This window comes from Nomascus leucogenys, chromosome X (genome assembly GCF_006542625.1).
Source record: "Nomascus leucogenys isolate Asia chromosome X, Asia_NLE_v1, whole genome shotgun sequence".
NCBI lineage: Eukaryota > Metazoa > Chordata > Mammalia > Primates > Hylobatidae > Nomascus > Nomascus leucogenys.
The window spans coordinates 110,646,070-110,660,856 of NC_044406.1; the positions used below are offsets into that span (position 1 = coordinate 110,646,070).

Genomic DNA, 14,787 nt, shown 5'->3' on the forward strand with positions numbered 1-14,787 from the left:
GATTAGAGTTGAAATTTGACTGCAAATTTCTTTCACCTAGCACAGTACAACATTGCAGCTAGCATAACATTGGTCACTCAAAAGTGATCAGTGCATATTGGATAAATATATGAAGGAGTGAGTAAATAAATGCTCTTATTAGGTTGGTACCATATGTTTATGGACATTAAGCTTTATTTGGGCTTTTGGGTTGGAGGCTGTGCTGCAAAACTGAAGAGAGACGCTTTCTGCAGGATTAAGCTGTGGTAGTATAATTTCTCTCGGCCTCTGTAGGAGAAGTGCAGGTAGGGCTGGTTTTTTACCACTATAGTGAAAAATGCACTCAGGAAGCTGCCTTTGGAGTACTAGGTCACTTATACAGCAACCAACTACATATGAAACTAATACAAATGGATTTGCCCAATTTATGTTTTCCTGTGCTAACTGGCTTTTGGTTTGCTGAGAAGACTAAGTTTGCTTAGAGTGTTGCAAGTGTAAATTCCACTTTGTGCACATTATGTTTTGGTTTCCGCATATAACTAACCAATGGGACATCACCCAACATTTGGCTTCAACTGCTATGCAGCACAGATGTTGTGCATTAAACTTGGAACCCCGGTATGCCACTGAAATGTGAAATGCAGAATGTGGTAGCTTGAGTGTCTTTGCTCTACTGAACTATGTATAGCTCAAGTATACCAAGTCCTAGCCATTTTCCCTCTTGGTAAACCTGCTTACCTGTTGGAACCCCAGATTTCTGATTCTTAAATTTACAATGCTTTCTATCCTCATAATGCTCTAAGCCTGAGAACACTGGCTCATTATACTGCATATCCTGAAGAGACTTTCCCTCTTTCTGGCAGCTTAAAATAGCCCCTGTTGGTCTGTGGTCTGCCATAGCTTTCGAGTACCTGCCTCTACCTGACTCTTTAGATGCCCCTGAAGAGCTCAGTCCTTCCTTTGTCATTTGGTTATAAAAACTGGAAATGAAAATGGGTGCTTAAACAATGCCAGAACAATAGGTCCGAAAGTGAAAAAATAAAGCCAACTAGTTTTGGTTTTTGGCATTAGGTGAAGGGAAAAGATGGTAATTTTGGTCAAACTGATTTGTGTGTGCATGTGCATGTGTGTGTGAGCACATTCACAGATAAGCCAAGAAGTCCCTGTAATCACAAATACCCAACTCTCTGACTTTGTGGATCATTTGTGGCCAATTTTAAATTGCAGGCTGGCTTCTCTTTGTTCTCCACTCTACCAAAGCTTATAATAGGGATCAGGACCGTCTTCATGGGTATGACCCATGCTTAGGAGGGCCCTACACTTGATTTAATGCTCTGCAGTCACTGTCTTGAAGTTTGTAATACTTTTTAAACAAGAGGCTCTGTATCTCCGTTTTCATTTCACTGGGCCCTGCAAATTATGTAGCCATTCCTGGCTGGGATGCCCTTCTATCAGCCATCAGCTGGTAAAGACTCAGGAAATGCAGATTCATTTTAATATTATCCTCAACCAAGCATTATTAGCAACAGAGGCCAATGGACTGGGGGCGGCGGAGGAAACTAATCATCTCTGCCAATGCTGTTCTCTATTAACAGTGGAAATAGACTCTCAGAGGGGAAAGGGATCTCAAAGGTAATCTAGTTAAAGTTACACTTATGGTACAAATCAATACTGTCTACAGTCTCCCTGATATCTCCTACAGCCCCTCTACTTGCTAAAACAACTCTGGTAAAGTGCAAAGAGTTGGTTTTGGACCAAGAGTTAGAAAAGACTTCAACTCTCAGATCTATCATTAACTAGCTGTGTGGGCTCAGGCAAGTTATTCTCCATTTCTGGAGTTGGGCTTTTCACTGGTAGCGTAGTGGGAGGGAGTGACTAGAACTGGTGGTTCTTAGACGCTTTTGGGTCAGGGAGCACTTTGTTGTGAATCTAATTAAAGTTATAGACATTCTTCCTAGAAAAATGCATATGCATACGAAATTTTCTATGTAACTCTAGGGAGTTCACTGACTTTCTGAAGTCCAAAGATCTCAGATCAAAGACAACTGCAGTAGACAATCCTTTTAATCCTTCTTTAGCACTAACACTCTAAATTGCATTCTTTCTAGATTACATTTGATAACTTCTGGTTGAGGATCAAACCCAAAAGCCAAATAGAACACTGAATCTTATGCTGGAAAAATCAGGTGGTTAGAGAGCACACTGAGGGCCATGTTGGTGTGTAGGATAACACAGTTTCTGCTTCTCCTGCCAACATTTAAAAGTCTTGATTAATAAATAATCACAACCACAATAATTACAAGTTCCCTTAAAGCCATCATCTCCTTCCCCACAGTACTCCTGGCAATTACTGGATCTGCCTTCTGTACATTGTAAGTCTGGTGAGCTCTCCTAGAATCCCTTCTCCGGAAGGTGATTGCGCAGTTTTGCAAATAAGTAGTGTGCCCTGGTGACCTGTGATGGTGGTTTGGAGCCTGCTTTTTCTCTCTCGGTAACAGTTAAAGATCCTCCCAACTCTGCAGCAGGAAATGCTTACATAAAGCATCAATTAAGGAGTTCTCAATGCGGTGGTAATGAGACATACGTACTCTTTTCACCTCCTCCTATCTGCTCTCTGAATTGCTCTCCAGTCCACAACAAAAAAGTGCATTGGCTGCAAACCCCACAATTATATCACTTTTTTTCCCCAGTCACAGCAAACAGCAACAAGGCAACCACTTACTAAGTTCCCTCTAATCTTTATTAGATTTACTTTCTCCCAAGAAAGTTCTATGAGCTAATGAAGTTATAATTTATATTTAAGACTTGTCCAAAATTTCCAGCTGACTTTAATGAGAATAGCTGCGTGTTGGGGTATTTTCGTATGTGGCTCCTTGCTCAGGGTAACAGGGCAAAGTTTCTTTCTGACAGCAGCCCACTTTAACATAATCCTGGAACTTGCAATCAGCTTATGAGAAGGCAAATGTTTCACCCCATGGAGTTGAGCTTCTCTCCAAGCTCACAAGAACTAGCAAATACAGTAGCAACTAATCCTAGACCTTCTGTCATGGAAGCAGCCTATAATGCACTAAATGCCTACTTTTTTCATATAATTAAATATAGGGAAAAAAGGTTACACTGGAGCTGGCACTGAAAACCCTGTCTTGACACCATGCTCTGCCTGACACTATGACAGCTGAGCCTCAGCTAAATAAGCACAGTGGACCACTACCATTTCTAAGGCGGCCTGCTGTCTATCACGTCTGATCATCAACATAGCATGGTACAGGGCACAGATTCAGTCTCTAGCACTCTGGAGTAGGGACTAGGGAGAAGAGTGTAACAGAAAGGACAAAAAATTCATCCACATCTCAGAGAAGCTGTAGAAAGTAGACTAGACTGGCAGTGAGCAGGAATAAGTGGATAAGGGGTTCTGGACTACACTTCCTAGGGGTTAGCATAATGGCTTCATGCTGGTGTGCATATATTGAGAAGGCAGTTGAGAGTGAGTAATTATTATGGAATAATACTTTCTCTGAGCCATGTGATCACCTCCCTTGTGACTCTTCTAATTCCATCTGGATTTCTGCCTTCCTGTATTCTCTCCTTCACCTCCACACAGAGATATTCATGGAATGCTCCTTAACCAACAGTCACTAATTGTTGAGATAGTCCTGTTACTTTTGCAGAGGATTCTATCCTCTGGTCACAGGATTGCACCTCTGACTTCGCTGTTCGTCATCTTGCAAATATTACACTGGCTTGTAAAGAAGACTGAGTAAAAGATTGTAGCTTGCTCCTCCAAAGCCATTTGACATTGGAAAAATAACTGAATGTTCATTCTACTTATCAGAGCGGCAGCATTTGTATGGCATGGGGATGGCAAGAAGGCTGAGGGTCACGGCGGCCCTGATAACTTAGTTTAGTTACTGTGACATTCATCTATAAGGGCTAGGATAGGAGACTGACATTAAGTAGCCAAGGTAAAGGTGCCACGCAATGAAGCTGACGTGTGAAATATGACAAGATTAAGCAGATGACTTTCAACAGCTTCAGGCTAAGGCTTCAGAATTTATAATGGTTGCATTTATGAAGGCAATATATAATTAAAAGTCGTCTGATAGTCAATGTGAGAAATTTACATGTTACCTTCATGAACTCAGGGAACATCTAAAAATAATTTCACGATATTTAAAAGGTACCTAATTACAAGATGAAAATCTTCTTCTCCAAAAGGAATAATTGAATATAGCAATAAATATTTTCCATTCTTTTAAAATACAAGATTAATGCAAAAACGAAAACAACAACAAAAGAGAAAAAACCTAAAGAACCAAATGAAGGCCATGGCAAAATAGACCAATTGGACAAAATGCTATCTATTTAAAACAAGTACCTGCTCTCAGAGATTCTTCTATCTTTCCCTATTCTCTAGTGATTTATCGTAGGATAGGATGAGCCCAGAGGTTTCTCAATTTGACACACTGCCCAGTGGCCTGAAATACTTTGTTTATCTATTATTCCTAGCTTACTAAGAGTGTCAGAATCAGGTGTTGAATTTTCATCAAGTGTCTTTTTGACACTTATGGACATATTCACATAGTTTTCCCCTTTAATCTGTTAAGACAGTGAATTATAGCAATAGATTTCCCAATGTTGAACCATCTTTCTTGCCCTACAATAAACTTTACCTGGACATGATGTATTATCCTTTCAGTGAATCACTGGATTTGATTTGGCAACCCCTTACTTAAGATCTTTACCCTATCTATGTACAAAAACAAGGGTTAAATATGATAGTGTTAGAGTGAGGTAGTTGAATGAAGAGAAAGTACAGGTAGGAAATTAAAAGAATCCAGGAGTGAGACAGCTATGCAACACTTTTGCCAAGAGGTTCCATACAGTAAAACCTAATATTATGAGATTTTTTTTTCTGGCTGCTTTGTCCAAGCCTAGCTGCATAAAAGCCAACATGGATAACCTCTATTGCCATCAAAGGCAGAGTGATTTACAGGCTCATGTAAAACATTTGTGAGTACCTTTGTGTACCTGGGCACTGCCCTCCTCTCTCTGGGCAGACCCACCATTCCATTATATAGGCAAGGCTAAGGGATCACCCTGATCCGCTGTCGGTATTCATTTCTTTGTTCGGTCATTCAACAAATATGTGATATTTCATGGGTACCTCTTGTCGACAGGCAGTTTGTGGGGGCACTGGGGATATGAGGTTGAACAAGACTGCATCCCTCCCCCCAGCAGAGGTTATATTCAAGTGGGAAGAACAAATATAAAAGTAAAACAAATAACACATACACACACACACGAACACAAATTGTAACAAAGGTTATGATGGGAAAATGCTGAGCATTATGAGAGAGTGTAACCAGGAAATTTATGTTGGACTGTGGAGGCAAGGAAAAGCCTCTTTACCAAGAAAGGGTTTACCTTTATAGGGGAGGGCATTCTAGGCAGAGAGAGTGGCATGTGTGGAAGGCCTTGAGACTTGGTAGCTTTGAGAGATTTAAAGAAGGTCACGGTGGCTAGAGAGTCAGTTTCTCTCCAGTGCGTCAAAAACAAGTGAAGAACAACAACCCTCCCTGTCCCTACCCGGTAAAAAATTGTAAGATTACTATCCCCTAGCAGTATTTAGGCATATTTTGGGGGAAGGCAGGGGTTTTGGAAATAGACTCACCTTGAAAATGGACTGGCCATCCTTTGAAACAATGTGATTTATTAAAAGGGATTCAATATCGTAATGGAAAGTGAGGTGCTGTTATTTAATGACACAGCAAACCTTCGCCAAGCTGCTCTATGTGCCAGGCAGGTGATCTATGAAGCACTGGAGATATACTGAATATTATACAGGGCAGGATAATTTTTCATGTGAGAGAAGCCATATCTTGAAGGATTACCTACTTTCTGGAATTTTTTTTTTTTTTTTTGACAGAGTTTAACTCTTGTTGCCCAGGCTGGAGTGCAGTGGTGTGATCACGGCTCATTGTAACCTCCACCTCCCAGGTTCAAGTGATTCTCCTGCCTCAGCCTCCCGAGTAGTTGGGATTACAGGCATGCGCCACCACGCCCGGCTAATTTTTTTTATTTTTAGTAGAGACGGTGTTTCACCATGTTGGCCAGGCTGGTCTTGAACTCCTGACCTTAGGTCATCCACCCGCCTTGGCCTCCCAGAGTGCTGGGATTACAGGTGTGAGCCACCATGCCCAGCCTACTTTCTGGAATTTTTATCAATGATCTCCCTAATAATTACCAAATTATACATTTGTATAATACATAACAATTAGATATGTTTTTGTGCATATGACCTCATTTGAAGACTCAAACTCATGAGGAAACTATATTTACTCCAGTTTGATAGATATCATAGAGACTCAAAGAATGAAGTTATTAAGTCCAAGGTCACATGGCTAGTAAATGGCAGAGCCAGAGCTCAAACCCAGCAACTCATAGGCAAATACTTTCATCTACTATGCTAGATAACAGCTATTGAGGGGGAAGACCCACAATTCAGTAGTGCTTAATAAATAACTTTTTATTTGTTCAGAATTTAAGAGACAAGGACTGGAAGCTAGGGATAGCCTTGAAGTAGAAGTGCCATGTAACCCAAATGGCCCAAAATGGTGCTTGGTTATGTTGTTTTCTTGATGTAATTATTAACAGTATCTCCTTTTACTCTCGAAAGTACCTGGTTTGAATGATAAATTATGTGGTCACCCAATGTTGAAGAGATACCTCCACAGTCCCCTCTGATACGGGTTGGTAGAGGGGACCAGAAGACAATAACAGTCATAAACGCTGATTTGGAAAATAAGTCACATGGTTTGATAAGTCATTTAATTTTTCTGTTTCTGGGCTTATCATCTTACCAATGGCTTTTAAACTTTCATGTCTGAAAGTCATGATGAGAAACACAATTCATTAGTTGTGACCCAGCATCCACATGGGGAGATACACACACACATACACACACACACACACACACACACACACACACACACACACACACACACACACACTTGAAACAAAGTTTTCCAAGACAATACTGTCTCTGTAGCATCACATTCTGGTATGTTCTATTTAATTCTGTTCACTTCGGTTCTATTATATTCCATCACATTCTATTCAATTTTTCAAAACAAAAATGCTGGTTGACTCACCAAATAGATTTCACAGTCTACTAATGGGTGTGACCAGCAGTTTGAAATGGGCACAAGACCACTTGCTTATGAAAGTATTAGTGAAGGCCATTTGAAAACCTTGGTAGGAACTCTTACTTTTGGATATCCTATCTTATATCTTATAAGACATATTAAAATGTATACAACTCATATCCTACATTAAACATATTTCATATGTAAGGATGAAAATTGAGTTGTAGTTCACAAGCTGACATGATGCTCCATTTTTCAGACACTTATTTAAACATTTATTAACGTTGATTTTCAGATTTCCTTTTCATCTCCCGGTGACAATAAACTTGTTTTTTAGGTAGCAAACATTTTGTAGGTCCTTGAAAAGCTCACATCCTTGGCACTGTGCCTATGAAGTTGAATGGATAAAACAGCCCTGCTTTCAGTTAACGATTATGAATTCATGAGTGGAGAGAAATGATGAAAGATTATTATCTCTGCTAGCTTCTCTGATAGAAAACCACTGGGGCGTTGAATTGGGTACTCAGTAAGGTGGGTTGGTTACTTTAGTGAGGAGAGGCAGCATTGAAAGGCATACAGAACTCAGGACTGGGAGACCCGAGTTTGAATCCCTGCTCTGTACAGGACTCTAGGCCAGTTACTTTTTCTTTCTGACCCTCAGTTTCCCCCTCTGCAACATGAAGATCATACTAATTCTGCCATGCCTACCAGGCAGGAATGTTATAAGGATTAAAATGAGATAATATATGTGGAAGTAGTTTGCAAATTGTAAAGCACTACCCATTTATTATTAAAATATTCAGTGGATGCTATTTTTGTGGCTGCCCAACCTGCTTAGGTTTTACTGAAGGGAAATTTATGAACGCTAAAGCATCGCTCTCAGGAATGTTTTGTGTGCACAGAGCAACCATAGCTTAGCACCTATTACTATTAATGTTCCCCTGTTTCTCTCTAACACAATTTAGACAGACTCCTATGTGTCGTGAACCTTTAGGAAGTCTAGTTTTCCCAGAAACACCATTCTTCGTTGCCAAACTACTATACTAAATAATTATGCAATTGTTGTTGCCAATAACCTTGAAGAAAAATAGAATTGTTTATAGCAGAGCTACTAACAGCAGATGGCTGATTTCCTGAACTTCCAGGACTCCAAACTGCTGCAATTTAATTTAATTAAAATAAAGACGAGGCAGAATGCATTATTACATATTGATAATGTATGCAGACACAGGCGGACGTCAGGAATTATTTTGACAAAATTCACATAATGGATGCAGATCAGAGCCCCTGAACAAGCCAGTTTGTCAAATTAAATAAGCCATCTCTAGAATTTTAACAGCCCTGTGAACTTAACAGTAATGATTTTTTTTACATTGTTTTGCAAGCAGCAGAGTTGGGAAAGAAACTAAATAAAATACAATGATTTCCAGACATCGTACTTTATTTAGAGTCAAAGAATAAAGCACTAAGTCCAAATTATTTAAAACGCTCACATGGAGTTTTTAGCAGGGGAGGCTTGTCTGTGTATCAGACAACAAAATCTTTAAGCCGGATGAACTAGTGATTGCGGCTTTTGTACTGGAACCCTGGGGATGATTTTACTCTTCTTCCACTTGATCAATATTGTACTTGGATTAATCAATCTTATCAGTTACCATTGATACTTCTCCAAGGAAGGAGTTCATACAACCCCTGTTTGTGATTTATTCACTCTGGTATTATCCCTTCAGTTGCAAAGTCTGTTTCCTTACAAAAAATGGTGGTATATCCTAGGATCTCGAGCACTTCTTTTCTCATTTTCGCTGTCCCTCAACACTCTATTCTTCTCTTGTGATATTCTAGCCCTTAGAGATTACACCAATTCCCTACAGCCGAGCTACATGGAAAACAAGAGTCCCACATTTCAAACTAATTTAGATATTCACCATCACTTTAAATTCAGCTTGTTTAAACCTGAACCTTTCTTTCTCCATCACCCAGAAGTGAGTGGGCCAGAGATTCATATTTAACTGGCATGGGAGGAGAAAGAGTGGGAGATCTTTCTAGCCACAGTTTTAACCAAAATCATTGCTCTAACTGGACTGCATGAATGCTGGTCATGTCTTATATTAGTTTCCAATCTCTGCTGTAACAAATTACCAAAAACTTAAAGGCTTTGAACAAGAAAAAATTCTCATCTTACAGTTATGGAGGCCAGAATTCTCAAATGGGTCTCACTGAGCAAAAATCAAGGTGTCCGTAGGGCTGAGTTCCTTTCCAGAGGCTCTAAGGGAAAATCCATTTCTTTGCCTTTTCCAGCTTCTAGTAGCTGCTTGCACGCCTTAGTTTGTGGCTCTCTTCCCTCATCTTCAAAGCCAGCAATGTTGCATCTCTCTGTGCCTTTCTTCCATAGTTACATCCTCATGCAACTCTGACCTCCCCTTCCGCTCCCTTGTCTGTTTATAAGGACCCTTATGACAAAGTGAGCCTACCCAGATAGACCAGGATAATCTCCAATCTCAAATCAGAAGCTAACAATCTTAATTTCATCTGTAACCTTAATTTGCTTTTGGCATGCAACATAACATATTCATAGTTTCCAACGATGGACATCTTTGTAGGGGTGGCTATTATTCTGCCTACCAAATAGCTATACTAGTATTTCTGAATTTGAAGCAAACCTGAAAAGTGTCAGATACAGCACTGTTGCTGGTGCGAAATTCAGTCTATTTCCTCCCATATCAGTTAAGTGATTATAAAATATCACCAGGAGTACAAATAGACATTTCCTTGTTTGTTTAGATTTAATCATAAATATTAAGGTATCAGCGCAATGGTTGTATATTTGATCCTATTTGTTTCCATTCATTTATCATCTGAACTATTTATCATCTACTGTGTTCTTATGGAGCTCACAATCCATCTTCAGAGTAGTAGATTCTCCAACTTCATTCTACCAACTGTTCAGATGTTTTACCATTGTCAGAAAATGGATCTTTTGAAAACATTATGCCATGAAAAACAAGCCAATAAATAAATCCATATAGACAAAATGGAGATGAGTGGATTCTAGGACTTGGGGGAGGGAGGAGTGGGGAGTGACTGCTAATATGTACAGGGTTACTTTGTGGAGTGATGATGAAAATGTTCTGGAATTAGATATTGGTGGTGGTTGTACAACCTTGTGAAAATACTAAAAGCCAATGAATTGTACACTTTAAGGGAGTGAACTTTCTGGTCTATGAATTATACCTCAATAAGCCTGTTATTAAAAAAAAAAATGCAGCTGAGCTGCATTTATGTGAACCCTAGCAAGAAATGACTACTAGATGCTGTACTGGTCAGCTCTTCATGAGAGGACTCGGTAAATTTCTAAGTGTCACAATTTAAGAAAAAAAGCAAAAAACTAAAACAAAAACAACCCCCTCAAAACCCAACTGGGGCGTAAGGAAGATCATAAAGAATTAGAAAATATGAAAAACTATTTAAAAGATCAACAAATTCAGCTGTTGGTTTTTTGAAAAATTAGTAAGATATATAGGTCACTAGTTAGATTAATAAAGAAAAAAAGAGAGAAGGTCCAAATAAACACAACTAGAAACAACAAACGGGATGCTACCACTGACTCCACAGAAATGTAAATAACCATCAGAAAATACTATGAACACCTAGGAGAGATTAATAAATTCATGGACATATACACCGTCCCAAGATTGAACCAGGAAGAAATTGGTTCCCTGAACAGACCAATAATGAGCTCTGAAACGGAATCAGTAATAAATAGCCTACCAACCAACCAACCAACAAACAAAAACCCCAGGACCAGGTGGATTCACAGCGAAATTCTAGCAGATGTACAAAGAACAGCGGGTACCATTCCCACCAGAACTATTCCAAAAAATTGAGGAGGGACTCCTCCCCAACTCATTCTATGAGGCCAGCATCATCCTGATACCGAAACCCGGCAGACACACAACAGAAAAGAAAACTTCAGGCCAATATCCCTGATGAACATTGATGCAAAAATCCTTAAAAAAAATTTGCAAACTGAATCCAGCAGCACTTCAAAAAGCTAATCCACTATGATCAAGTATGCTTCATCCCTGGGATGTAAAGTTGGTTCAACATACTCAAATTAATAAATGTGATTCATCACATAAACGGAACTAAAGAAAAAAACCACTTGATTATCTCAATAGATGCATAAACGGCTTTGATAAAATTCAACACCCATTCATGTTAAAAACTCTCCATAATAAGCTAGGTATTGAAGGAACATAGCTGAAAATAATAACAGCCATCTATGACAACCCCACAGCCAACATCATACTGAATGGGCAAAACCTGGAAGCATTCCCCTTGAAAACTGGCACAAGACAAGGATGCCCTCTCCCATCAGTCCTATTCAACATAGTATTGGAAGTCCTGGCCAGAGCAATACAGCAAGAAAAAGAAATAAAAGGCATCCAAATAGGAAGACAGGAAGTCAAACTATCCTGTGGGCAAATAACATGATTCTATATCTAGAAATCCCCATAGATTTGGCCCCAAAGCTCCTTTAGCTGATAACTTCAGCAAAGTTTCAGCATACAAAATCAATGTACAAAAATCACTAGCATTCCTATACACCACCAACGGCCAAGCTGAGAGCCAAATCAGGAACACACTTCCATTCACAATATTCACAAGAAGAATAAAATATCTAGGAATACAGTTAACCAGGGAGGTGAAAAATCTCTCAAAGAGAATTACAAAACCACTGCTCAGATAAATCTGAGATAACATAAACAAACAGAAAAGCATTCCATGCTCATGGATAAAAAGCATCAATATCGTAAAAATGGCCATACCACCGAAAGCAATTTACAGATTCAATGCTATTTCTATCAAACTACCGATGACATTCTTCCCAGAATTAGAAAAAAAACTCTAAAATTCATATGGAACCCCCCAAAAAGCCTAAATAGCCCAGGCAATCCTAAACAAAAAGAAAAAAAGCTGGAGGCATCACATTACTCAACTTCAAACTATACTACAGGGTTACAGTAACCAAAACAGCATGGTACTGGTATAAAAACAGACACACAGACCAATGGAACAGAATAGAGAGCCCAGAAATAAGGTCACACATCTACAACCACCTGATCCTCAACAAAGCTGACAAAAACAAGCAATGGGGAAAGGACTCCCTATTCAAAAAACAGTGCTGCAATAACTGGCTAGCCACATACAGAAGATTGAAACTGGACCCCTTACTTACACCATATACACAGATCAACTCAAGATGGATTAAAGACTTAAATGTAAAACCCAAAACTATAAAAACCCTGGAAGACAATCTAGGTAATACCATTTTGGACACAGCAACAGGCAAAAATTTCATGAGGAAGACACCAAAATCAATCACAACAAAAGCAAAAATTGACAAATGGGATCTAACAAAATTTAAGAGCTTATGCACAGCAAAAGAAACTATCAACAGAGCAAACAGATAACCTAAAGAATAGGAGAAAATATTTGCAAACTATGCATCTGACAAATGTCTAATATCCAGCATCTATAAGGAACTTAAACAAATTAATAAGAAAAAAATTAACAACCCTATTAAAAAGTAGGCAAAGGGCATGAACAGATGCTTTTCAAAAGAAGACATATATGTGGCCAATAGCATATTAAAAAAAAGCTCAATATCACCCATCATTAGAGAAATGCAAATTTTAAAAAAGTCAAAAAATAATAGATGCTGGCGAGGTTGTGGAGAAAAGGGAACAATTAAACACTGTTGGTAGGAGCATGAATTTAGTTCAGCCATTGTGGAAAGCAGTGTGTCAATTCTTCAAAGACCTAAAAACAGAATTTCCATTCGACCCAGAAATCCCATTCTTTGGGTAGGAATATGAACCATTCCACTATAAAGACACATGCACACAAATGTTCATTGCAGCACTATTCACAATGGCAAAGATGTGGAATCACCCTAAATGCCCATCAGTGACAGATTGGATAAAAAAGATGTGGTACTTATATACCATGGAATACCGTACAGCCATAAAAAAGAATGACATTGTGTCTTTTGCGGGAACATGGATGGAGCTGGAGGTTATTATCCTTAGCAAACTAATGCAGAAACAGAAAACCAAATACCGCATGTTCTCTCTTATAAGTGGGAGCTAAATGATGATAACTCATGGACACAAAGAGGGGAACAACAGACACTGGGGCCTATTTGAGGGTGGAGGCTGGGAGGAGGGAAAGGAGCAGAAAAAATAACTATTGGGTACTAGGCTTAGTAAATGGGTGCCAAAACAATCTGTACAACAAACCCTGTGACATGAATTTACCTATATAACAAGCCTACACGCATACCCCTGAACTTGAAATAAAAGTTTAAAAATAAAAAATTAGGATTATAAATCATGCTGCTATAAAGACACATGCACACGTATGTTTACTGCAGCACTATTCACAATAGCAAAGACTTGGAACCAATCCAAATGTCCATCAATGATAGACTGGATTAAGAAAATGTGGCACATACACACCATGGAATACTATGCAGCCATAAAAAAGGATAAGTTCATGTCCTTTGTAGGGACATGGATGAAGCTGGAATCCATCATTCTCAGCAAACTATCGCAAGGACAAAAAACCAAACACCACATGTTCTCACTCATAGGTGGGAATCGAACAATGAGAACACTTGGACACAGGAAGGGGAACATCACACACCGGGGCCTGTCGTGGGGTGGGGGGAGGGGGGAAGGATAGCATTAGGAGATAAACCTAATGTAAATGACGAGTTAATGGGTGCAGCACACCAACATGGTGCATGTATACATATGTAACAAACCTGCATGTTGTGCACATGTACCCTAGGACTTAAAGTATAATAAAAATAAATAAATAAATAATAAATGAAAAGAATTGGAAAATAAGGACCTATAGAGAAAAATTAGAGGAATTTTGGATTATCTGCCTAGTGAAGGAAATGCTGTAGGATAATGTCATGGAGAAGAGAATTAGAGACTTTGAGTATGATTCAGTGAGGGTCTCAGCAGGAATGAGATGTCGCACTTGTAAATGTTCACCACAGAGAGTTCGAATTAAGGCATGGGCAGAGTTAAGAGAATTATCAAGGAAGGGAGAGCCACCTAAGCACTGGCATAACTGGTAAACCTTCTGGGCTTGTAGGGGGAAGAGGATGGAGTGATGATACAGAAGGCAAGAGAGAGCATGGGGATTTGGAGGAGGGGCTACTAGACAGGAGCTGCTATTGTCTAATGCAGTCTGCAGTAAAGCAGGGAGAGGGATAAATACCCTGACCTTGTTCTCTTTCCACAGTCTCCAGATGGTGCCACTCATCGACCAAATCAAGTGGGAAGTTAAAGAGCAAGGCGTTCAGGGAATGCAGTCCATGGAAGCCAGCCTCTCAGAGCACAGAGAAGGACAGAAAAGAGATTATGTGTGTGTGTGTTTGTTGGGGGCGGAGGGGTGGGGTGGGCAGGGAGGGCAAATGGAGAGTAAGTAGCACAAAGTGCTTGCCTGTTATACTCACAACACCCTTCTTAGAGAAGCTGAGGCAACAAATACCTGCATAGACTCCATGCTTTAGACTATGTGATCACAGTACCCTGGCCACAACAAAATGAAAAAAAAAAAAAAAAAAAAAAAAAAAACAATACCA

The 14,787-nt window shown here is 39.4% G+C and overlaps 1 protein-coding gene across 4 annotated transcripts in view; it reads right to left on the reverse strand.

Moving 5' to 3' along the window:
• The window catches only part of TENM1 (teneurin transmembrane protein 1), an 832,777-nt gene that overhangs the window by 126,269 nt on the left and 691,721 nt on the right, over positions 1–14,787 (reverse strand). The gene's annotated exons all lie outside the window — the stretch shown is intronic.